General features: G+C 45.7%; 1 pseudogene across 1 annotated transcript; it reads right to left on the reverse strand.

The window, feature by feature from the left end:
- Positions 1 to 1302: 1302 nt before the first annotated feature.
- Positions 1303 to 27057, reverse strand: LOC144121038 (nose resistant to fluoxetine protein 6-like; annotated as a pseudogene). Its single transcript, XR_013312515.1, has 11 exons — positions 27043 to 27057; positions 25175 to 25236; positions 8632 to 8741; positions 7731 to 7910; positions 7150 to 7246; positions 6424 to 6504; positions 5242 to 5410; positions 4428 to 4510; positions 3735 to 3857; positions 2587 to 3018; positions 1303 to 2273 (listed from the first exon to the last, which is right to left on the reverse strand). The product of XR_013312515.1 is annotated as a nose resistant to fluoxetine protein 6-like (transcript).

Raw genomic sequence — 27057 nt, forward strand, 5'->3', positions numbered from 1 at the left:
AGTTACACTAGGAAGGAAGACCGCGGAAAACGCTACACGCCAGGCAGCCAAGCTCACTTTTGTGAGCCGCCGAACTATTTAACGCAATCGTATCGTCACGGACGCTTCGCCCCGGTAGCCTTTTTTGCAAATAAGTAATTTATTACCGGTAAACGGTAACATAACGTTAACTGAATGCCCCCAAACGCTACCGTTTGAAAAAGAAATCGATTGGTTACAAAACTACACAAAATGTAGTCAATTACAAGTAATCGATTATGTAAAATCGAATATTGACGCATGTGAAATTGAATATCGAGTAAGGTAGACTTCTTCGAAGCATTTTATGTGTATACGACTGGGATTTGATTGGCTAATCAAACCGTGGCAGACGATGATTGGGAACCTCGCCATCCGCAAGTGCATTTGGTGTTTGTAAATTGCTTTCTGTGGAAAGGAAATGACGCAATATCTGTCGCACATCTCGGCGGACACCTGAACGGCGCCGTAAGGGAAGGGATATAGGAGGGACGGAGAGAAGAAAGGAAGAAAGAGGTGCGGTAGTGGAGGTCTCCGGAATAATTTAGATCACCTGGGGATCTTTAACGTGCCCTGTCATCGCACAGAACACGGGCGCCTTTGCGTTTCGCCTCCATCGAAACGCGGCCGCCGCGATCAGGTTTGAATCCGGGTGCTCTTTTATGTTTGTAAACTCGTCACTGGTGTATATATTGCTTGCATCTGATCTTAAGGGTGCCACAGTGAAACAACACGCCTCGCTGATACGAAGTTTCCACAGTTCAGGTCGCGACAAGCCGCTTAGACAAGCGCGCGAATTTTTGCCGTGATCCTTGTCCACCAACATGATGGCCATCTGGCATGCGCCAGTGGAAGCTGCCTATACGTTCCTACATAGAAAGCGACGGGGGGAAGGGGGGGGGGGGGCAGGTGGAGAACGTTTGAGCTACTGGAATTCTGTTTCTTCGCATGCATTAATTTTCCCAGCATGGCCGCTTGTATGAAAAATTGAATAAGTTTAGTCAGTGAATAAAGGGTCTATATACCATTGAATGGGAAAGTGCCTATATACCATTGAATGGGAAATTCCTGAGCATTTCGGCTGTTGTGGGCCTTTTTCCTTGCCCGCGTTACTTCATGTATAAACACTCGTAATTGAGTTCGAAATTGAGTTCTTTGGGATGTCGCCTCAGCTTCTACCACGAATCCGTGTAGGCAAAGAAACAGTGAGGGTGCAGTCATTTTCTGTTGTGCTTATTTTTTAATTTCCGAAAGAGTGCAACATGAAGAACTTTCGGTGCTGCTTAACGAACAAATTTTGTATTCGGGATGGAATTCACCACTGCTTCTTTTTCTCACTTAGGAACACAAGTGGCATAGATGAGCTTTAGCCAGTTCAAATCCTTAGACCGTGCCCTGTAGAGCCATATTATTACGCGAGAAGAAAAACATGACAGTGTGCGTCATTTCAAGGAGTGGATCATTCCTCGATTTCGCACCGATATCAGGCTGCAATCTTCAAAGCACAATCGTCCTGTTATATGGAATCGGTGTAAAAAAAATGAAGATACTTAACACAGAAAACTCCGGCATTATTTCAGTCAACTGTACTTTCTTTAATCTAATATTTCATGTCTTGTTTTGAACCTGATATTTTTACAATTTCTTTATTCTGGTTTCGTGTCTATGCATACGTGTCATCTTTTGTACCCTTTGTATTTATCTATGTATCTTTCATATCCCTTGCATCACCTTGTTTTTTTCCTCCGTTTAGATATGCCGTGTATGAACAGGTCAAATAGGTTTCTGCATAAGTTCTATAAACACACCAACAACCGAAATGAAGGCAAAACGAACTATTTACACATTTGAGCACCTAGACAGACAACATGCCCTCAAAAATTCACCGTGATCACGGTGGCACCGGGTGCAGTGTCCTTTTCGCTAAATTCACTTTCACATGCGCTGTTGACGTAGCCGTTGAGGTTACGTCCGTTGATAGCGTTTTTCTTGACGTCAGGGAAGCCGTTTATGCACTCATGCATGGGCAGCGCCACGTCCCATGTTTTGCCGGCGGCGTCTCCGCTGGAGACTTGGATGGCTTTCAGTTCCTGATTTTCGTCCTTAATTTTGGAGTTGTCACTCATGATCGATTTCTTGGGTATGATTTTGGTGAATAATGCATTGTCCAGACAGGCCACGGGGCACTCGATGAAGATGTAGACGATGGAACCCACTACATAGGACATGATGGCCTGGGACAGGTACGCTTGAGCCTGCAAACATAAAAAATGGCTGAGAATAGCAGCGTGTTTGGACACCGAGCTGCAGTTACTCTGCGTTTCCGCTGCCGCGCCAGCGACTAAACCGGGCTGTCCCACATTTGAACGCCGGATCAAGAGGCCACTTATCAAACACAAAGGCAGCACTGGATAAAGATCCCTAACGTGTAATCAAGTTAGTAAAGAATCCTTTCATTGCAGTTTGGTCTGTGAAAGTTAGCCGATCTTTGTGGCGTTGGACGATATGCCTGTGCTTGTTTCGGGATTCAAGCGACGCATGCGAGTCAGACGCGTTTCATTCACGTACCTGCAGGAATGGCTGCTGACTGATGTTCTCTCGGCTGAGGATGGCGTTGCAGCCCATCAGGGTGACGTGCACGAGGTAGACGGAGAAGGAGAGCCTTCCCAGGGGTTACATATTGGCTAGGCGAGGAGGTTGTTGACGAAGCCGCCGTGGCCCGTCGCACACGCGTACATGACCCAGGAGGCGCCCAAGCTCCAGGAGGCGCGGTGGAGGCCCGCGTAGAAGGCCGACTCCAGCCTCTCCGGCTGCCGGCCATCGAACCAGGTGCGCACTCCCAGCAGCGCGGCCAGGGATGCGGTGGCGGCCAGAGCCCATGCGGCGCCCTGGATGAGCCTTGACAGCTGGTTTTGCCGCACGGCAAGGCAACCGAAGGTCATGCCGACGAACAGGGAAGCCGCATGCGTGTACGCCTTGATGTAGATGTTGATGATACTCCTGCGCAGTTCACAGAGGTAGAAGGTATAATGACATGCCCTCATTCTCTATAGAGACGATCTAGCAAACGTTAAAGGCCGCTAATGATAGGTAGGCAGGTACACTGAAAGACGGAAACCAAGGGAACGAGACTCTGTGAAGCTCCCGCTACTCCAGAATGTGAAATTAGGAAGAAAAAGAAGCCCCTGAACCCACATCTCGTGCTTTTCTTCTTTTAAGGGCATGATCGACACACGAATGCAACCAACGCGATCAGGTATACTCATTGCAGTCGGGGGCAAGTTCAGAATTTGTTTCACGTTGTAGACGTTTCCGTTCTAGCTATGCCGATCGTGCAGAGATTATACCTTTTGTGAGCACCTGACGTTTTCATGCTACACCCCGTGCACGCCCTTCCGGGCCATGACGGTTTCAACAGCATTTCACGCCTGCTCCTTTGTACAAGCCCCAATCTGACGACGAAGCTTTCTGTTCATGCTTACGGGCAGACGCATATGAAGCTGTACGCATATCATTTGCCATGCATACACTGTACTCAAGGAGCTTGCATTGCTCCTCCTCTGCGTCGTCGTTACCATAGCCCCACCAGTATCATGCTCATTCTCGCTCCGCACCGCTTGTCGCTACTACTAAGAATCTTATAAACGCCCACTTTTTCAAAGACTTACGTCGCGCTCGCAAAACAAGCCTGCACGTGTACTGCCAGAATGACTTACTGGACGTCTGCAGTAAAGACAATGTTGAATTGTGTGTAGTTTTTGACGTAGACTTGGATGCCCGCCGTCAGGCAAGCGGCAGCTACGGAAGCTCCCGTAAGCCACAAAGCTACCTTAGGCCACCTGAAAAATGCACATGAAAGAAACGTTTCTTCACATTTCTCTTTCACTCATAACTGAACGTGCGCAGACAAACTCAGAGGAAAACGCCAAGGGATCAAAAAGAGAAGAGCTTAACTGAATGTAGTTGATGCGCCAGGCTTTATGTTTTTTTTTTTTACGCCGGTTGGCAGCAGGGACCGTAGGTAATGCCAATATTTAGGGCATGTTGAAGGAACTGAGCGACAAAAAGGCTTTCACGCTGATACTACACAATAATGACATTCTTGCGTATGAATCAGCGGCTCCGTTTGCTTTACGCTTAAGTAGACGATTATCCATTGCCTGTTACGACTAAACATGACAGCACACTTCAATTTCAAACAGATTATAAGCTTCGGAATACACCTCACATTGATTCAAAAGAAGATAGGTTGCTATTTGAAATAGATCAAAATAGCAACACGTCAGCTCTAATGCTTACACTAAGTCTCTTTGGCAAAGATGGAAAATGAGTCACTCGATGTAAATAGCAGTTTATCTCATGCAAGCAAAGTCTCCCATAGCAGTGACAACATGAGAAATAATGTTCACCTGGGGAAGATGGCAACCATGACTATAGTGCTGTGAATTGCAATCTGGTATTCCATGGAGATGTACCAGTAGTGTGGCATACACTGCAATCCAGAGAATAAACCATGAGCAGCTCCTAAAATACCTTCTGACAAGCGAGATACACAAAATACAAATGTTTCAGTTACACGTTGCACCTAAGATTTACGGTTTATGGTTTATGAGGGTTTAACGTCCCAAAGTGGCTCAGGCTTTGAGAGACTTCGTAGTTAAGTACTCGGGAAATTTCGACCACCTGGGGTTCCTTAAAGTGCGCTGTCATCGCACAGTAACCAGGTCTCAAGAATTTCGCATCCATCGAAAGTGGACCGCCGCGGCCGGGATCCAACCGGACGCTTTCAGGTCAGCAGCCGAGCACCATAACCACTGAGCTACTGCGGCGGGCTGAAGTTAAGTTTTTGCATTGTTTAATGGGAGAAAAAAAAATGTAATCGTTCGTCAACGAACGAACAACGTACACTTTTATTCTTGCTCTATAGGTAACGGCTTCAGGCGCATTAGACAGCAGAGTGATGTAAGTTTACATCGATGCATCCTTATACGTGCCTGCACGTGTGGGGTCTTTAAATCTAAAGTTTATGGCAATAATAATAATGCGACAGCCCACACTGCCATAGAAAGAGACTTAAATCCCGAACACAACAAAGCGCAGTACGGGGTCTGTCAGCGTGCCCGTTAAATGGCCACACACTTCACAGACTCCCAATTATCGTTTAAAGTGGGAAAATCGGTCTTCTGCACAAGCAGCTGAATGCGCTTCAACGCGAAGACTCACCAGGTCCTTGTAGTCGTCCATGTAGTTCTGGCTCATGGTGAATATCTTCCACCAGTTCTTGTCGCAGGGCTTCATCAAAAGCGGCCAGTAGTCGTGCAGCGGGGGTCCGTCCACGATGGCCGGTATGAGGTACATGAATCCCAGCAACGCAGCCATCGGCACCATCAGCCTGTGCAGATGCAGCGGATGCACGCGTTATAGCCTACCCGAGCGCGCGTACAGGACCATGCTTCCTCAGTACACGTTGGCGTAGTTGGCACTAAGAGGATTAGAAGAGCGCGCAGCCTTTCACCGTGGTCTGGATCCGCCAACATGGCAGCTGCTGTGATGTCGGTGCAAGCTATCCAGAGGTTATCCCGAAACTCAGGAACGCCTCAAACGGAAACTGAGAAACAGGCCAACTGAGACAGAGTGTGGCTGTTGCCGAACGACTCTAGGGCGATATGGATAAAGGCGGCGCAAGTGAAGAGTGCTTGTGTATAGGTCCTCTGTGCTGATTGCGCTAGTGGCATTTGCAGGATCAACAGTGTACCTCTCAGGAAACGAGCGCCACGATGTCTACCGGCAGAGGTATCAGCGCCAATAACCAGCTTTGAAACACGAACTACCTGTGGGTGTGTAACTACATACAGCAGTGCCGTTATTAGTCCGGAACATCAACGGCCATCGGCTGTTCACAGTCACCATTTCGTAAAAAAAATAACAAAGACGATTTCTGGCGTGAACTCACGTGCGTTTGTTGCCTTTTTATTGCTCCTTTCTCTGTAAGCAGTTCTAACCCAAGCTTTCGATACGCAAGAGGCTCGCTGCAACAGAAAAGAGGTAAATAGCTCTGTGTGTGGAGCCGGAAGAAACAATAAGTCGTCGTAGTTTTCTTGCAGCCCCGTCACTTGGACAATGCGCCGTCACTTGGACAATGAGCTTCGTGAACATAAAGAAGTGAACATATTCCCTCTCATGGGTTAAACAACACAGGAATGATATGGAGAGAGGTTAAGTACGCAGTCTTTTCTTCGCATTGATCTTCTGTCAAAAACTCTATTTATCTATAGGCTTTTTTTTCGTTCAGTAAAATACGTCACAAATCGAAGCTCATAGTTGAAGCCGTGCAGCGTAAATCATTCAGTTCTAAACTATGTATCGGCACAATACGCGGCGGCATTCCTTCCCATTCCGGCTCACCTGATATAGCGTCTCACGAGCGGCATGATGTAGAGCAATACCGGCGAAACGTCCCTCCCCAGGAAGCCGGAAATGAATGCGCTGCAAAAGTTTGATTTTGGTGCAGATGAATCCTCTCTCGTTTATTCAAGCGGTGCTCATGAAGAAAACAGACTTAGGATAGAAGAGAAAAACATATGAGGGTCACTGTGGGAAGTCCGGTTAGCATTTAGATTGGGTATGATAATTTAAGTAAGGAGCTTATTTTTATATTAGTGCTGTTTTAGATCAATTTAACCAATAAACTGGATATGTCATGGAACTGCAAGAGGAGAATAATGATACGGAGTTTTTTTTTCCCCAAAATTTAGTGGTTGAGTAGAGAATCACATTTTCAACTTTCGATTCCTGTGCTCTCTAATGATTCTCTTTTCCCGGTGATAGTTTTCAATCGGGAAATTCGAGTGGCAGGAGCAGAAGGGTATGTCTCCGCGCGGCCATTTTCACTGCCTGTTTTACAACAAGCGTGGAATTAACGATATAAACAAACTTTTTTCTCTCGCAGTCATGCGCGATTCCTCTCTCATCAGCCAAACGCTGAGCCTGGAACCTTTTGGGTAGAGTTGCTACAGTGCTGGTCGAAGTGTTATCCGTCTACTGTCGCCATCAGTCCCAGTTCAAGCGCTGGTATAGCCCCCTCATCCGTTAAACCGTTATCCGCTAAAGCAACGACATTGCGATACTTACGTTATGGCGAGAAATGTCTCCACAGCCATGAAGGAGTTCAAATGGACAGTAAGCAAGATGTCCTTTTGTACCCGACGCATGAGGCGAATCGTGTTAGCTGAACGGAAAGGAAAAATCGTAAATATACAAATATTTAATGTCATCCTGAGTCATTGCTGAGGTCTGCTGACTGGACTACCCGCGCTCGATTTTGCATTAATTCTGGCATACGTCCGACCAAACTAAATCGTAGCTATCGTGTTAAGTTCATGCTGTGATATCGTTGTATGTGGTACATGAGTTTCGACGTCCCGAAGCTCCACGCGGGTTATGAGAAGCGCTATAATAAAGGACTCCGAATTAAATTCGACTGCTTGGGGGTCTTTTACATACGCGTTTAGCGCACAACACTCGAGCGTACTTTGCATTTCGCCTTTGTCGAAATGAGACCGCGTTTCGGTTCCACGAGGCTGCACTCGTCAGCCAGACGCCACATCCACCGAGCCACCGCGGCGGGTTGCCTTCCAGCATTCTGGCGCCCCCTCCACTTTTTCTCCCGCTTAGGTTTCGCGCCAGCACCCTGGAGCGTCCTTGATACTCACAGCTGGCGTGAAGGTCTCGAAGCATGTGGCTGTGTCCCAGCACCACCCACGTGGCCGAGAAGACCCGCACGCCGTGGATGAATCCGAGCTTGTTTGAGTAGTCTCCCCAGTTGGGCATCTCCATCAGCTTCTTGAAGGCCCTCCGCAGGGAGACAGACTGCACGGCTTCGTGCACGAAGCCTGCGAAATGGCGCCAGCGATGTTCACAGCTGCGACAGAGACAAAGCGATCGGACATCATCGCGTTGCCGAATCACTGAACGCGTCGTGAGGTTTGCTGGAAGCTGTTCGATTATTCTTGTCTCCCAACATTGTGAAAGCACTTTCCTTGAGGCTTCAACGCTCTGATAGAGTCCCAGGCTGTTGTTTGTGGCCGGATACGATACAACCTTTTACACTAGCCCCGAAGGTTTCCTTCGTACGCTAGGATACCTCCATTGTCCGCCTTACTCTGTTTTATTTACTTTTTTGCCAGAATAATTGTGCTGTAGGTACAACTGTGGTTTGTACATTGAAGCGATAATTCAAGTTGACGAATGTGCCTATGAGTACACAGGCGACTGCAGCCGACGCAGCGCTGGCTATCGGAATTACACAATACCTTTCGGGCGAGAAGGAGCGCCGCAGCACACAGACACTATGTGTGCGTGTGTGTGCATTGGTGCGTGCGTGCGTGGAGTTTGTAGATACTGCGCTCGCGACCGGAGAGCGAAGAAATGAACTTGACAAGACTTGCTACTTCGGCTTATTATGTATACATAGTTCCGCAGGAAGGAATGGCGCGCCAAGAACTGTTAACGTTGGAAGAAAAACACCCGCGCTTGTTGTGCTCTTATTCCAAAGTCCAGTTTTTGTTGCGCCATTCACTTGAGCGAAGGCACGCGACCGAAAAACTTTCTTACCTGTGAAGGCGTTGTATTTCGTCAACTTGTCTTCTGCCGCCACCACCGTCCTATAGATGTCGTATGCAGTTCCGAAGAGGATGAAAGCCGTCCACAGCAGAAATATGCACCTGCAAAAAGTGCGTAAAAAAGAAGTGTCTTAGGTTGTGCGTAAGGGCAGTGCAACATTCGTAGAGCCCACAACCACTAAGAGGCGAGTTACTTACAAAAACTGGTTACACGACTCGCATTCGACAACAAAACAGGGTCTGAACATTTTGAGTCGACGAAAGTTTACGCAAGTGACAAGAGAGAATACGTATGGGCCCACAAAAGTTTCTGGAACGCCAAAAGCGCGCAAGACTTGGATTACCTCGCTACGTACAGGCACAACCATTCATCGATGCATGTCTCGCAAGAAAGTGCGGAGCACATTTCTTTAATTAGTGGCTTCGCGCTTAGACTGATCAGGAATTAAGCTTTGTTGTAATTTTCTTCCGAACGCTCTTGTGGGCACCGGCACGTTTTGGCTGTTATTGCCGAGGTGTTGACCAGAAGACAAGCACACTGATATGAGAGGAATGCACTCGCATATTCACTAACTGCTGCTGCCGGCAGTACCAACCACACTTGGTTTAGTGGTCGAGACTTTTTAGAGTAGATTGCTCGTGGGCAGACTGCGAAACTGCCATAATGGAAGCAATGCGCTCAATCACAGCGCAGTAAATGAGTCAAGAGTGAACTGAAAGCAATCGGTATTTGAGGGAGAGAAAGGAAATCCAAGGAAATCCATACACATGGAATAATACACGTACCCACACATAGGAAAAGGAAGCACGATTGTGTTTGCCAAAAGGAGAAACATTTACATAAATAAATAAATAAATAAATAAATAAAAAAATAAATAAACAAATAAATAAATAAATAAATAATGCCTCCGGGGCCGACGAAACGGGGCTTGTGGCGGTGGAGCATAAAAGGCTGGGCTGCTACGGTAGGCGGCAAGGGTGGGAGAGCGACGTGTACTGGTGACTGCTTCAGCATAGGTGAGCGGTGCTGCCACAGGCAGAAGTGGGCGGCTGGACAGCAGAACTGCAGCGACCTGCTCCTGAATAGCACGGCGGATAGTGGGCGTGAGGGATGCCGCCTGGTGGAGAGTAGGGCAGAGGAGGTCGAGAATGTGATGTAGCCGAGAAAGCTGGCGAGCGACTTCTCGGACGAAGTCTTCGACGTGCTGCATGAACAGGGACTGTTCAGAAGACGATACATTATGGGCCAAGCCAGCAAGACCCTCCGCTGGCGCGCCGGACTGGCGCGTAGAACCGCGTTGCTTTCGTAGTCCGTCGTAGCATTGGCACAATTTGGATGATGGTAGTGACGGAGCTGGGGTTCTTCGCCAGGAGCATCTGAAAAGCGTAATCGGCGATCCCTTTAAGGATGCGATTGACTTTATCAGTTTCGGTCATGGACGGGTTGACACGCTTGCACAAGTCAACGACATCCTTGATATAACTAGTGAATGCCTCTGGCGGTAGCTCAGCTCGAGCACGAAGACGTTGCTCGGCGCGAAGTTTCCGGACGGCGAGGCGGCCGAAAACGTCGACGAAGCTCGTCTTAAAGGACGACCAGGTGGTAAGGTCGGCTTCATGGTTGCGAAACCATAGGTTGCCAACGTCCGTGGGGTAGAAGAGGACGTTGATCAGTTTAACGGAATCGTCCCACCGATTGTAACTGCAGACACGCTCGTAGGAGGCCAGCCAATCGATGACGTCCTGGTCGTTGGTGCCACTAAGGAGTGAAGGGTCACGCTGGCGCGGCAAGCCGGAACAGGGGATGGTGGTAGGAATGGGCTGCGATGGTTCGCTTGGACTTCCCGACGAGAAGCGTTCCGCTTTGAAGTTCCAGGATGAGGAGCGGGACCGGAACCGCGACACACCCACGAAGTGTAGAGGTGTTTATTAGAAGTGCCGGTTAGTGTGTGTTGGTCGAGCAGCGACGCGATGGACACACTCACAGGCATAACTCGAAATCCCAGCTGCACTTCGTCTACATCTTCGCTGCGCTGCTTGAACTGCTGCCGGTCGGTCCCATTACAATATAAATAAATAAATAAATAAATAAATAAATAAATAAATAAATAAATAAATAAATAAATAATGAAAAATAGAAATAAATAAACATACAAACAAACAAATAAATACATAACTAAACGAATATATAATCGTCGGAAGGCTTGCATATTCCTCATTTTTTACCCAATCAGGGTTTGGCGTTGGTCCAGCTTGACTGGCCGGTCAATATAGCAAAAGCAGCCTTGATATTAACCTTGAGATCACCCACTACTGCATGGAAGAAATGGAGACGCGGGTGTCCGATATGCAAACACGAGAACATTGAAGCCGATATTCATCACTTACTGTGGGACTGTCCAGCTCTCAAGCCTACAAGGATCCGGCACCTCAAGGTAGCGGGTCTTTCACCAAGCAACCCTGCTTCATACACTGCCTGGATGTAGGGACCGTACCATCGTTCTCCACTGGACTTCATCAAATCAGCTAGCCTTTTTCCATACATTTAATTACGGATTCATATTTAGTCACACATTCACCCATAATTGATACCCTGTGACAATAAATTTGGTTTTAGAAAAATGGAGACGCCAGTTGTAAGAGTTCGTGGTATGAGAAGCTGTACCTCGGTTCGAACATGGGAATACTGTAAGGTCAGCTGACTTGTGGTACTGACTTGTGACTGACTTGTGACTTGTGGCACTGCGTCAACTGTTGTTCACTCGCTGACAGAGATCCGTTCCGAACACTTAGGGTCAGAAAAGACTATGCCAAGAGTGGGTTTCTTTTTATTCATTTTAATAAAAAAATCTCCCAGCGTGCGCTGGGAATTATAATGTCTACAAATAGTCTGCACTGTTTCTAGCTTTTCTCTCGTTCTCTTTGCCAAGAGGTGCATTATGATATACACTGCCAAAAAGCAGCTGTTCACGACAGGCATCTGCTTACTTAACTGGACGGAACCTGGCCCTGTTCGCTGCTGCATGACCTATTGACTCTGCTGTAGTGATTAAAAATCGACTGTAGAAATTAAAGTCAACAGGGGATTAGAATAAGTATTCTAATTGATGTGAATTAATGGGTCATTTCTGCAAGTCGATCACTGGTCCTAGTACAGTTTAAAAAAAAAGGTGTGCGAGTGTATCTTCGCTAGTCCAAACTCAGAGTTCCGTTTTTAGGTACAGAAATCTTAGCGAGGCGTAGATGTATACGACACCTGTCACGACATGGGAACAATAAATGCGCCCTTATGACGAAGAATAGAGCTTAGCAATTTCAACTGTTTTTGTTTTTTTTCTTACCGCCTATTCCGTACGTATTATCATGGTGATTATCACGGTACGTATTATCACGGTGGAGGCGAGGTTGCAGTTGTCTTCAAATAGGGCACGTATTTACGTGGATGGCGAGGTTTTTCTGAAGAGTGATGTGCAGCCACTTTAGCAGGGACACACTTCTCAATTAACTTTTTAATTAGCGCAGCCTGGTCGTTACGGCCAACGGCGAGGTCGCAGCTGCTGTGAAGATGATGTGAAATTGGTTTTTGAAATGAAGAAAACGTCGTTCTCCAAAACCATTAGCGCGAGGAAATCTGGTGATTTTTTGCCCGAAATCGTAATCGTAGCCCATGATGAGTGCTGGAAGCTCGGTGCAAAAGCAGTGTACTCTGGTGACGTGATGCAATTCGTACGGCGCCCGATTCGAGCAGCCTCCGCTATTGTACCGCGGCATGCATTTTGTCATTCACTTAATAATAATAATAACTACTGTTGGGGAAAAGGAAATGGCGCAGTATCTGAAAGGAAGGAAGAAATAGGTGCCGTAGTGGAGGGCTCCGGAATAATTTCGACCACCTGGGGATCTTTAACGTGCACCGACATCGCACAGCACACGGGCTCCTTGGCATTTTTCCTCCATAAAAACGCAGCCGCCGCGGTCGTGTTCGAACCCGGGAACTCCGGCTCAGTAGTCGAGCGCCCTAACCACTGAGCCACCGCGGCGGGTCATCATCATCATCATTCACTTCGTCGCTTACAAAAACGACGGCAGCGAAGTAGGGAAAATAGAAGAAGGATAGGAGATATAGTTGAAAGAAGGAGAGCATCGAAAGGTGGCTCGTGCGCCACAGACAGTCTGTGTGCCAAAGACAACAGTCCGTCCGGTAATCTGTTAGCCTCATATACCAAGAAATTCTGGACAAGCGCAATTTTCCAACAGGAAGTTAACTTCTCGGTTATAAACACTTATGCCCCGACGTTTTCTCTTATCATAAATTGCTCCATGACAATCAATACACCCACAGAACACTACTTGGGACGCTCGTACTTTTCTGCTATTTATTGTCAAAGGCGTCCCTTATTGGATTTCAATGGCAATCACTACTCGGCGCCAGCGCAGGAAAAACTTTAAAAGCAAGATTTTTCTACGGCTCAGGACGTCTCACCGTTCCCGTCAATATGTTCATAACAGTATCTTATAATACTCCACAGTTGCCTCACAAATAAAAGTGTTGTCCAAGAAAGCTCGACTTGGGGTGGCCGTTGAAGTCTATGTCCTCCAATCGCGCCAGAATTGAAATGGACTGTGCAGAGGGAAGCAGTGAATGCGATAGCGGCACCACGCTGCGGCGAAATTCGACTGGAAGCTCTGCTCAATTTTATGCAGAATCACCGCGCGTTGGCCCGCGCGCCCGATGATAGTATATCGGCCAAGGAAAGGCGGGCGCTACGCGTGCGGCTGGCAAATGATTTTAATTGGAGGCACATGGGAGAGTGTTGTGTTGTGTTGGGTTTTATGGCACATAGGCAGCTAATGCCATCATGCGCCTAGCTCAAGGTATACAATTGGTTGTCTGTAGAATGTTTAGGAATATGAAAAATCGTTGATGGTGTAGATGGCCTAAAAATATTGAACTGCCTTGTAACAACAGCGAAGAAGAAATCTGGAAATAGCTAATGGTAAAAGCCGCAAAGAAGGTCAGGTAGCCTCAGCAGCTATCCTTGGCTGAGCAAGGATCCTGAGGTTCCCAACCAATGAAATAAAAAGCCTCAGCCTTCTTCTCAGGAATGAGAAAGTGGCAGATGTGTATCCTGTACTAAAGCAAACCAGTGGTTCAAGGTGTACAGTTTTTCAAGTACCCCTGCTTCTTTTAGAAAGCTAAAAACGGAATGTATGTTAACAATGGCATTATCACTTAAGAGCAGTGCTGGATGAATAGGATTGCATTCATTATAAAATTGAGTAAAATACTTTTTTCTTAGTGTTTCGAGTTGCAGACATGAAAATAAAATGTGATTAATCGTAAGATCATCTCCGCATTCGCAAATAGGTTTGTCTTGTTTTGTTAGCAGGAAGTTGTGTGTAAGCTGCGTGTGAACTATCCGCAGACGGCATAAAATCACTTCCTTAAAACGTTCCTGGTGCACGCATGATTTAAATTCACCTAAGACTGGCCTTACCAAGTGTAGTTTATTACTCACTTCGCCGTTCCATTCCGACTGCCATTTGTCTTTTAATTTAAGCTGCACTAAGTTTATGGAATCCTTAAAAGGTATTTTTACTTGTTTATTTTCTTCCCACGAGCTTTAGCAGTGAAGAAATCTGCCCTCTCGTTGCCTCTTATTCCGACACGACTGGGAACCCAGCAGAATTTTATGTTTTGTCCTCGAGTTGTGGCTGTTACTATCTTGTGTATGATGTGACCAAAAATCGGAGTAAATGCATTTCTAGGGTGCAAAGCTGTAAGTATACTGAGGGAGTCTGTGTAAATAATACTGTTGGTAAGGTTCTCGTTTTGTATTTTTTCTACGGCCGCACAGACTGCGTAACAGTCTGCAGTGAAGATGGATGAGCACTGTGGAAGTCGTACTGTTTTCTCCGACTTCCCTCGGACCACGGCGCTCCCTACGTAAGCGTCTGTTTTTGAACCATCTGTATAAAACTGCGTAAAATTGCTGTATTTTTCTTCGAGTGAAAAGAATTCTTGTACTATATGTTGTTGCGGAGTTTGTTTTTTATGGAACTGCGTAAGAGTGAGATCACAGATTGCAGGAAAATTGCACAATGCAGGCAGTGGATCTCGTCTCCGAGCAATGTCAGGTAATGCATCTAGTACGCCGAGGTTTTGGCACATCTCTTCAAAACGCAGGAGGAGTGGCCTGATAGCGAGCGGTTTGTAGTTAAACAATGTTATAGATGGGCACTTTGTGACTATTGGGGAACATAGGTGTTTGGGCAGTGAACGAATTTTTTAAATGTATGAGCATGTGAGCATGGTTCTTATATCTGTAAGTGACGGTTCGTTGATTTCTACATATAGACTATTTATGGGTGACGTTCTGTAAGCACCAGAGAAAAGACGCAAACCTAAATTATGTATTGGATCTAGTCGTTTCAGGTAGGAAGGTAAAATACATCCATAGTCCAAGGTGGAGCGTATCACTCAGCGATAAATTTGTAAAAGACATGTCCTGTCAGCACCCCAACGTTTACGTGACAGTACTTTGAGTATATTTAGGGATCTGGAGGCTTTCTTTTTCAGTGCGTTTATACGAGGCAGGAAGTTGAGTTTTTTGTCAAAAGTTATCCCTAGAAATTTATGCCCATTTTTGACGGGTATCTGTGTTCCGTTCATATGTATAAATGGGTCGGCTTGTATGCCTCGTTTCAGCGAGAAAAGGATGGCTACTGTTTTTTGTGTGGAGAACTGGAAACCTTTCTGATCTGCCCATTTCACTAGTTTAAGCATTGTCAACTGTGTTTGTTTCTTGCATGTTGCTCCATTTGAGGATGTGCAGGCTATTTGAAGATCGTCAACGTACACTGAATACAGGATGGACTTTGGGATATTTTTACTTATCGAATTCATTTTTATAATAAACAATGTCGTGCTTAAAATACACCCCTGAGGAACCCCGTTCTCTTGAACGAAGCTCCTGGACAGGGTTGATTCCAGGCGTACTTGAGATGAACGGTCCAAAGGGAAGTCAGTGAGGCAGTTTAACATCCTACCGCGGATACCTAGGTTGCCCAGGTCGCGGAGGATCCCAAACCTCCAGGTTGTATCATACACTTTCTCCATATCGCAAAAAAAAACGGCAAGACAGTGCTGTTTGTGTATAAAAGCTTCTCTTATTCTGTTTTCGAGGTGAACTAAATGGTCTGTTTTTGAGCATCCCTTTTTATAACCGCATTGATGGACATCAAGAAGTTCGTGGGATTCAAGGACAAATGTTAATCTTATATTAAGGACCCTTTCGAAAGATTTCGCGAGACAGCTTGTGAGGGCTGTCAGCCTATAGCTAGTTGGGGAAGTTGGTGGTTTTCCAGGTTTCAGGAATGGTACTATAATGGCTTTCTTTCACTCTTTAGGTATTTTTCCTTCTGTGCATATTTTGTTAAAGAAATTCAAGAGTGCCTATATGGCAGGCTGGGAAAGATGGGCAAGCATTTGAGAGTGTATCTGATCGGGTCCTGGAGCAGTTTTTTTGTCGGCAGACAGTACAGCAATGATTTCTTGGAGAGTGATTAAATTGTTGTATTGTTGGTTTGCACCTCCACTTGTTGGAAGTCTTTGTTTTTAGGCAATACTTTTGTATTTCAGGAAGGACTGCGTATAGTGAGATGGTCTAGAAACTGCAGCGAAGTGTTCACCCAGAATGTCTGCCTGTTCCCCTATGCTTGTTTGTATGCTAGGCTTTGTCAAAAGAGGAATCATGAACGGTGAGAAGTTGCCATATAATTTCCGAACCTGTTCCCACATTTTCTTTTATGTTATTTGACAACTTATCGATGAAATTTAACACTGCCATGAAGCTTTCTCGGCACTGCGACGGACGTACCGAGCTTTTGCTCTTGCCTTTTTAAAACGTACGAGGATCTCATGTGTACGGTACCTGCGAAATTTGCCCCAAGCTCTGTTTTGTTGTTTTTTTGCTTCCTTGCATTTCCTTGTCCACCACACTTTGTTTTTTTGCCGCATCACTCTTGAAGACAGAGGAATAGCTAGGTGTGCGGCATTAATTATACAATTCGTGAACATTTCGTTTATTTCTTCGATGCTGAGGTTTTCTAAAACTATATCTTCTAAATTGGCTTGTGCTCTAACAATTTCCCAGTCTGCTAAATGCATCTTCCAACGTCGCGGTTTAGTTGGGATGACTTCTGGCGCAGATGTAAAACTGATTACGGCAGGAAGGTGATCGCTGCCATATGGGTTGTCGATAACGTCCCATTTAAAATCGTTAAAAACAGATGAAGAAATAAAAGACAAATCTAAACAGCTCATATTGCCCGAGGTTGGAGAGCAGTATGTGGCCTTTTCCGTGCTTAAAATACATATATTGTTTGTAAGAATAAAATCTTCGATTGTTCGCCCCCTAGAGTCGCAGCGCTCGCTTCTCCAAAAAGGGGAGTGAGCGTTAAAATCCCCAACTACCGGATATGGCTCTAGAAGTTCATCTATCAGTTCTTGTAGGTAATGGACTCTTAATGTTAAGTGTGGAGGAATGTACACGGAACAGATTGTTAGTGTTTTGTAGCTGACGATGCTGACTGCTACCGCCTTAAGTTTTGGTTTGAGCTTGATTTCTTGAGCAGGGATGCCGCGTTGAACAACAATCGCGACGCCTCCCGAGAGTCGATTTTCCTGCTCTCGATCACGTCTAAAAGTTTTATAATGTTTTAGGATATGCACATGCTGTGGACCAAGATTCGTCTCCTGAAGACAAAACTATGGGTAACGTTCACCCTAAAACATGTGTTAAGTCACTAATTCCGCGTAAGACCTCTGAAATTCCACTGAATTAAAAAAAAACATGTTTATGTTTTTGAGAGGAAATGAAGGGGGATTTACGTATGTGGTGGGCCCGCTATGAGGGGCCTGTCTTTTTTCCGCTCAAGAGAGCTGTTCCACCTCTGTAATTGAAGCGGAGTGGGTGTTGTATCCATAACCTCAACCGAGGTGCTGGAGGACCGCGGAAGGGCCGCGGTTGTGTTAGTTTCAGGGCTCTCCCGACGGGGGGAGGTCCTGCGGGATGCCGACCCATGTACCGGCGCTCCCTGCTTTGAGGGTGGCAGAGCAGCCTTCGCTGTCCCTGCCTGGGGCGTGGATGACCCTGCCATAGGCTCTGTGTAAGCGGCCTCGGCAGGTGCCGTAGTGCTGTGTGGTGCTACGCCCCCACGCATCACATCAGCGAAGTTGGGTTTTGCTGTGAAAGAGAATGTGTTGGTAAAAGCAAAACGCCTCCTTGCTTCTTTGAATGAAATGTTTTCTTTTGTCTTTATGGTAATTATTTCTTTTTCTTTTTTCCAGGACGGACACGCCCTGGAGTACGGAGCATGGTCTCCTTCGCAGTTTGCGCAGCGCAGTGCTACGTCACATTCCTCAGATTGATGATCTTTCGAAGGGCATTTCGCGCAGGTTTTGCGGCCGCGGAAACTTTGTGAGCCGTGGCCAAACTTTTGACAGTTGAAACATCGGCGGAAATTGGGTATATAATGCCTGACGTTGACTTTCAAGTATTCAACTTCGATCGTTTCGCGCAAGGCACTGGTGTTAAATGTAAGGACCATGTGTTTGGTATCTATTTCTTTGTTATCCCTGCGGATCTTGATTCGGTGAACGTTGATTACATTCTGGTCGGTGAGCCCTTCAAGCATTTCGGCTTCTGTGAGATGGATAAGTCAGATTCAAAGATTACGCCTCGGGCTGTGTTTAGAGATCGGCGGAGGGTTAAAGAGACAGAGATGTACCCTATAGACACAATGTGTGAGAGTTTGGAACACTAGATGCTGTCGCGCAGTTCAAGAAGTAAGTCGCCGCTGGCCATTTTTGAGGCCTTGTAGCCAGGGCCCAAGGTATCGGTTAAGCATTTTGACTCAAGGAATGGGGATATTATTCTTGCCTGTATTCCGTCACTTTCACCGTGGATTACGTGGAACTTTGAAAATGTTTGTCTCTTTTTTGAGAAAAAATCAGCTGCTTTGTTCCGCCCTCTTTTTAGAGAGCGATCTGGTTTGGATAAGGGGGGAGCCATAAAAAAAATTAGTTTTTTGGTCACGGTGCCAGCCACCCACCACGCAGTCCAACAAGGGGACGGGACAGGAACTTGAAAGTAAGTCCTGCCCCCGCCAGCTGTACATCTCAACTATAACCAAATATGACACAACTCAGGGTAGTTGGTCACACAAGATTAACCCTCGCTGCCAGGGAAAAAAAAGAAAAACCAAGAAGTGAGTAGGATATAAGAAAGTTGTGAGACAGAGACAGGGAAGTGAAAGATAGAGGGGAGGATAGGAAAAGGCGACTGCCGATTCCCCGCGATCGGGTCAGGCCGGAGGTGCCGTCTACAGGAAGCTGGGGCCAATGTGGTGTGTTGCCTCCGCCGAGGGGCCTTAAGGGTCCTAACGCTCGGCATCGGCTCAACTACCAGGATCCCCTTTTCCTCGGACACGGCGATGCCACGCACGGCTAGGCGCGGGTGCGCGGGTCCGTGGTGATGCACTGTTCACCATCATCCCCTTGCGAGGATGTGCCTGCGGATGCTCGGGAACCCGTGGTGTCGCCATTTACCAACGCCTGCAAGCTGCAGACGCCACCCTGCGGGGAGCACATGGGAGAGGCCTTGCCCTGCAATGGGCGTAGTCAGGCTGATGTTGATGATGATGAATGGTCATCGGATGGAAGTTAACACCACAATGTAGAAGGTTAAACAAAATTTGCCACGCAGAGCCCAGTGATTCATTTGGCATAAGGCAACCGTCACGCAGCTGCGGCAGCAACAGACAGCTCCTTTTAATGCAGCAACATTCCTAGTAAGAGAGAAAGGTTTAACGTCTGGAAAGGTGAACATAAAACCTGGAAAAAAGTCTTCACATATGCTACTCAATCTTGAGGAACGGGACGAATACAGAGCTGGAGGGTGATGCCACATTACAAACAGCTTCATGCAGTGTGCAAGACACTTGGTTTATTCGCTTCGTGCAAGTTATCTTAATGTGCACATACACAGGCATTATCTAGTGCATGTGGCACATTAAGCATGAACATGTCTCAGGGTGAGGCGAAGGAACCAAAGGAGAATAAAAACAACTATGAAGTTGCAGGCTTCACAATTAAAAGGGAAGAACAGTAACACGACAAGAAAAGCACAAGCATGGCAGCAACAAGATAACACACAAAGGACACAAGAAATACAAGGCTAACGTGGCCCTCAGAACAATCTTTCAGGGAGGCAGCATCCCACGCATGCAGTGGTATTCTGGCAAAAGGTTCATTAATGCTGCATGATAACACTGGATGTGTAATGATTTTCGCAAGCCCAGTGCACTCCGTGAGGAATGTACAACAGGCTTCATCAATGTTTGTTGCCTGATGTGCAAGTGTATAACCTTCCCTGTATACACTTCTCATCACATACATATTAGGGCCATTGTTGGTTCTTTTCACGTGGTGTATCACAATGCGGTTAGGCAACATTTACACCATACACTGATGCAACGAAGACCCTGTGATGGCACTGATGTGCACTGCAGGAGAGTAATGCTCCAATGAATTGCATTCACTTTCAAAGTAGTTTCCTTTAATGTACATTAACATAAACAACCGAAACTCTGTATGCACACTAAAAACATGACGTCTACAGTTCAATGAAGGCCACCATACCATCAGTAGGCGTTGAAATGTTGGCAAAAGTCTGGAAGGACACTGAGGACAAGTCGAAGTTGCTCTGTAACAATTCATTACCCCAAAGTTGCTCTGTAACAATACATTACCACATTCCAATAAGAAAGGGCCTGCTTGTAATAAGAACAAAGCTCGTGTACAGCTCATAGATTATTTGATCAAAGAAACACTTGAAGTGCGCAAGATTACCGTGGTGAACTGCATTTGGCAAGAAGGCTATTACAGTCCTTGACTATGTGAAAGAAAAAAAATGGAACACTTAAGATGCACAGTGGTGTGTGAACATGGGTGTGTTTTTCAGCACGATTAAGTCAGTTTGAAACATGGTAAGCAAGTCATGAACAGAAAGTATTCATCACGAATATAATGCTACAACAGGTTGCAAAATGAGGAAATTGGAGTCATTGCTCGTGCATAACATTTAGGCTTCCTGAAAAATTACCTTCTTGTACAGCTTTGCTAGCTATTTTCTCTTCAAGTTCAAGGAGAAGTATGAAAGCAATCCAGGACAGGTGGAAATAGGCTGCTATCTTGCTTTGAACTGTCAGAAAAAATTTTTTTTCTTTGTGATTACTACCAGGTATTTTCTTTACTGCTGCGTGGAATGTGATGGCATCGTAATTAGTGCTAAGATGTTATTGGGCAATATGTACCACCAGAAAAGAAAGGTATGGAAAGCCTGCACACACCACTGTCAAGGAGAGGTTTATAACAGGACATCATTAAAGCTGCCATTCAGCAGAAAGCCCAGCGTTATCCAACCGGCATTGTGTCAAAAAACTGCACCACGCATGCATGTCTGGAATAAAAGTAACCGAAAACAGCATTTGTAATTTAAATCAAATTTCAGCACATGTCTCAAACTACTTCGCCTTAATAAAGAAATAAATTTTACATACAAAAAATTTGATTAAATTTCAGTCTGGCTTCAAAGACCCTCGGGTCACCAGCCAGGCACACACTACCGACTAGATCACGCATGCACATTGACAGTACTGAGGTACAAAAGGGGGGGGGGGCGTGATGTGTGCGTGCTGTTGGCTTCATTTTAAGCTTAGTAATGTAATTACTGCAGTTAACTAGAGATGTGCCAGTCAGTGAGAAACCAGTTATAGTAATATCATGTAGGCGAACTGCAGTGTGCAAGAGTTCAAAAATAAGAATGTCGAACCTGTGTTAAGATAATTGTGATACATGTGCGAGCATGAATGGAAAACAGCGACTGTGAGTGTGAAGAGAAACCACTGCAAGGAGCCATTAAAACTGTCGCATAAAGCCTCAAATGCTGAGCTTAAGTGTCCTCCTACTGTATTGGGCAGCGAGACAAGTTGCTATGTCTTTTAGGTGTTGCAACTTGTCCGAGTAAGGTGTGTTTTGCATGTACAGTGAGTGTAAGCTTGTATTGCCAAAATAATTTATTTTCATCACTATCCTTAATGAATCCAAGAATTCTTTATGCAGCCTAATTCAGACTCATTACCTAGTGCAACATTACATATTGAACAATACGCCTCGTGTTAAAACGATAAAATTTTTTGGACAGACCCTCCTTTCATAAACAATCAACAGTGGGCACGCACATTATTGTTGCCTAATTTGCAAAGAGGAGTACCCAGCAGTTACCTTCGCTAAACAAAAAAGTGGAAGCACGTACACTATCGGTCCAGTCACAATAAGGGTGTAGAGGGTAAACAGGTTGTCTGGGATTTTTCTTAAAGCCACCGAACATCCCCAATTTACATGAAGCAAATTGCAAACGGCTGAGTCAATGAAAATGGGATCGAACACAGTTTGACTGGGAGGTTGATAGCCCAGTGCACAAAATTATCTCGGAAAAAGAAAAAGATCCTGGACATGGGAAGACCACCTGAGTAACCCAGAAAGATGAATAACAAAGTTTAATACTACTACAATTACTGTCAATTTCCAGCTGGATTACTGAACTGGATCATACCCTTTCAGCTGCAAAATGCCATTTGGAGCTTTATTGTCGAAATTACGTCCAGCTGCATAATTTACACTTACAGTTACCTTCAACTGAATTAATGTAGAATTTGTAGCTTTTCGTCAGGGGTACAAATTTCAGTTCGAAGATGGCAATAGCTAGCCTGACAAATCTCTGCCCAAGCCTTCCATTTTTATCTCGAAGATAATGACCATGAAAGAATCGGTTTACTTTTCCGTCAAGAAAAAACAGTTAATTGCTCTTTAATCACATGCAGCATGGGAAAGAGCCAGTCGAAAGCAAGCACACAGAGGCAACCAAATGCCATGAAGCAAAGCATGTTGCAATCTTACCATACAAACAGTGCCACACAAGATGTGTTGCACCCTGGAGAGATGCTGTAAATGACTGCAGACGCAGCAACCATGCTGTATGTTGAGCATGTTGTGAACTGCTGGCTCTCCACAAACGCCAAAGCAAACAAAAAAGCACTGATGAAAGCATGTTCAGTCAACACTATGATGCTAGAAGGAAAATATTTTGGTGCCTTCCTGTCTTTCACTGAAGCACCAAATAAAATGTGCGTTGTTTACAAACAGAACACGTAAGGAGGCAATACAAGGAATGGCATATCTTAAAAATCACCAAAGCATGTGTTGAAGCACACACTCAGTAAGTTGGCCGATGGTAGGCGGAAAGCACTTGGGAAACTTCCTGACTTTGTAACAATACACACCCCGGGAAAAATTTGGGGGGGGGCACTTTGTTGACCTAAACTGCGGTGAGGCGAAAGCCTTTAGCGCAGTATTGCTGCTTGTGTCGCTGATGTTGATTAAAGACTACACAATTATTCGCTTCACAACACCTTCACATTAGCACGTGCACGCTTGGTTACTGGAGACACAGGAGAGGGTTTAGGCGGCATCTTTCCAGGTCGCCATTCTGGAGGCGGCTGGCAAGATTGCCAGGGCAGCGCTCCTCTCTAACGATGGTGGCGCCACTCAGTGACGTCACACGCATGCGCAGTAGGCTGAAGCGCAGGTATAAAGCACTATTATTGCTAATTAACTAATTACTATTTAACTCTGAGGACACTAGCCTGTTTGCGTGGAGGAATGTGAAAGCATGTGTTTTGGGGACAGGTTCTTGAGGGTAGGACACAGTAGCTCTCATCCATGGTAAAACAGAGCGGAAAAACACGAGGATGGAACAAACACGCATTATCACACCGTCTGAAGAAAGTGGGGCCAAAATTTCAAATTCATGTTATGTTTTCGTCTCGCAGAAAATTAAGTAACATTTTCTGAGCTGTGCAGCGGAAGCGAGAGTCCCTACTAGGAAGGAGGATTGGTGGTGGTTGTACCACAGCACACGTAGAGAGGAGGGTAGAGTGCGTCGAAGGTGTTGTATACAAGATCCTCCTTTCATGCGGTGGATGGTATGTTGGCCAGACTGGGCGATATCTCAACGAACGCCTGAGGGTGAATCCCAATTCTTTGGACAGGGCAGCTGGTTCGAATTTTTCGCTGCACAGAAGGCAACCTAGGCACACATGCGCCCCATTGCTTCGTCAGACATTCGTCATCTTCAAACATAAGAATCAGATAGTAAAGGAACTAGTAGAGGCATATCACATTGACAAGGGGAGTGCAGCATGCATTAGCAAGCCCCCATTATCACTGGCTAACCATGAAATCACCTTTTTGGAGCATGCATTTGTAGAAATATAGATTTAAGATGCTCAGTTATGACGCAGTGTTTCTTCAATATTTTTTGTTCTGTTTAGTATTTCGCGGGAATAGTATAAGCACACAAGTGCTTAATAAATCACCAGTTGAAAGTCAGCGCTCGTGTCGTCGTGTTTGTTCCGTCCTCGTGTTTTTCCGCGCTGTTTTACCATAGATAGTAGCAACCAACTTGCCAAGCTTTCCGTACTTCTAAGTAACTCTCACATCTCTCTAAATCTCGGTGGACACCTTAACCACGTTTGATTATAGATATAGTGTCACACTTTTATGCAAACATCCCCGCTGGCAAGTCATGAGCCTATAAAGGCTTTCACCTTGAAACTATTCTCTGTTGTCATGAATACCACTAATAAATTGAAGGCCAAAAATATGGTCGTGTTTATAGAACAGCACCAAAATGAAGAACACTTCACCAGCTTCTTAGCAGTATGCTGTCATACTTGAAAAAGAGAAAATGCACATTGATTCAACAGGATAGATAAGCGGGCGAGTTGGTGATACATAATGCAAAAAAAACAGCGCGAACAAACGGGGACTAGACGAAGAATACACAGGAACAAGCGCTGTGCGGTTTTGGTAGTGGCGTATCACCAAGTACAATCACTTTTCCTGGTTTCTGCGACGTCCCTTTCCTTGACGGGAGATTCGGTCGAACCCTGCTCCACAAGAACTCAGTGCACTCGTCAACGGTTTTGCACCATTCACGGTACATACGAGGATGGTGATGTAGACTTCCGCTGTGCTCACAGGCAACTCTCAGGCGGTCCTTGAAAAACCGGCCTTGGTGCCTCCATTCCGAAGACAGGATTTTACATACGCGGCGAGCATGTCCTTTGGACGGTTGCAGGAACCCGCAAATCACTTGAAGTTCAGGTGGACACCAACCTTTCCTTGCATGCCAGGAGGACACACGAGCTTTGCACACACACACAGCAACCAACGAGGCCAAGACAGCCGGGTCAACAAGGGTCAACAGCGCTTGTTCCTGTGTATTCTTCGTCTAGTCCCCGTTTGTTCGCGCTGTTTTTTTTTGCACATTGATTGCTTGTGGCATAGCTACATGTGAAAACCATGACAGTGAGTGCTATTCCCACACGCAGCTGATCATACACTTACTGTCTGTCAGGTAGAACCCAAATGGTGCTGTGTCCTCCTCCTTGTTGTAGATGTTGATGCTCCTGTTATCACCACTCGCCGGTGGTGTCATGACCTTGCAGCTGAGTGTGGATGAATGCCTTCTGTTACATAATGCAAGCTGTGCTGATCTTCGAAGAGAAATCTTGACCATGCCATGCAGCAGTTGGCATCTTTGCAGACACCTCATGCAATCATTCAGGAGCCTGGTATGGCCACCCAGCTAGGTAAACAGTCAAGCCGAGATGTGACCGAAGATGGATCTGGAATTAGGGCCTTCGAGCTGAGATCCCATGGTGAGAGTGGTCCGCCACATCTGCATTTGACGCACACCATCACCTGCAAGTTAATGTTATACACTTATATCTTCGAACAAGGTAGACATTGGGTTTCCAAATATTTTAAATTGTTGAAGCTGCAAGTCCAACTGCAGTCTGTTTCTCGTATCATTGTAAAATATGTTCAGTGCAAAACCAATCATTAGTACCAAATTGAACTGTTTCCATAATAGCTACAGATACTTGATTGCAGTTTTTCTAAACTGATAGCCACAAATAATTACATATTAGAGTCTTTTTATACTCAGTAAAAGAAACCACTACAAAATATGTTGCAGGGAAGGTCACAAGTTCAATTGTTTATGACTACCTTCAGTTTTTTAGTATATGCATGCTTTTGCATTTTGCACTAATCAAAATGAGGCTGTCATGACATTGTGGTCCGTAAGAGAAATCCAAAGCCACAGAACAACAATGCGTGTCACCCATACTTGTTTCTGCTGTCATCTGAAAACTATAGCCATGATTCATGTACATTATTTTGTTATGCAGTTTTATTTACACTGTCCTTCCTTGCTCAATGAACTATGTATAAATGCACTCAGATATCACTAGCTGTATGCAATCTTACTCCAGGTAAACACGTTAACCCTTCATGCCTGCCACAACTCACTAAGCACGTGCTCACCAGTTTGACGATTTTCATGCGGGCAGTACAGGATAATGAAGAGATATTCCACACAAATGCGTCATGGATGGATCTCACACAGGCTTCTGTAAAAAAATGTACAAGACTCATACCGAAATAATTAGGGCAAAAAATTTTTTCGCCCTCCTGCGGTCATTCCCACGTGACTGCTGTGTAACTGATGCTGTAACACTGCTATGAAAATTTCAGATTGAATAGAGAAACCACCTTTATGTGCTTCATTAGTAATGCTTAAGCCCGGTTATATGATTCCTTTAAGCTTTCACACAATTTTTTCCACGCTTAAGGGAATGACTGTGTGCTGCAAATACTCATTTGCCTGCTTTGAAGTCATTTTCAGCCTGCATGCAAAGGGAATGAGAATGATGCTCGACAAACTGTCACCGCTACAGCTTTAGTTTTCCTTACCTCAATGATGGTGGAGGTGTCACGTTGTACCTTTCCCGAGAGACGTTTACGCTGTCTTGCTGACACAGCTGTGATCAAGATAGTGCGCCAGTGCACACGGATGTCTCGTCGTGAAGCCCGACACATTCCTGGAGTTCCCTCCTCGGCCGCGCGAACACCTATCATGTCATCCGCTCATCACGCGCACAACGCTCACCCGTTCAGCGACGTTCACTGCTGGCGATCGCACCTCAGAGCTCGACAGTTCGGCACTGCCTCTCACCCCAGTGCATCCTTGCACAGCCACCACATCACACGCCTCGTCAGATTATTGCACAGAAGAGCTGTCTAGTCAGAGACAACTCGAAAGCGTCGTGGTGCTATCGAAAGTCGCTCACCTCTCACAATTCTAGGGTTTAATAAACGACGAATAAATGCAACGATCAGAAAAACTCATTAACACCGTCGAAACTCACCGCCGGCGCCGTCAT

The sequence above is a fragment of the Amblyomma americanum genome, chromosome 1, assembly GCF_052857255.1.
Source record: "Amblyomma americanum isolate KBUSLIRL-KWMA chromosome 1, ASM5285725v1, whole genome shotgun sequence".
Taxonomy (NCBI): Eukaryota; Metazoa; Arthropoda; class Arachnida; order Ixodida; family Ixodidae; genus Amblyomma; species Amblyomma americanum.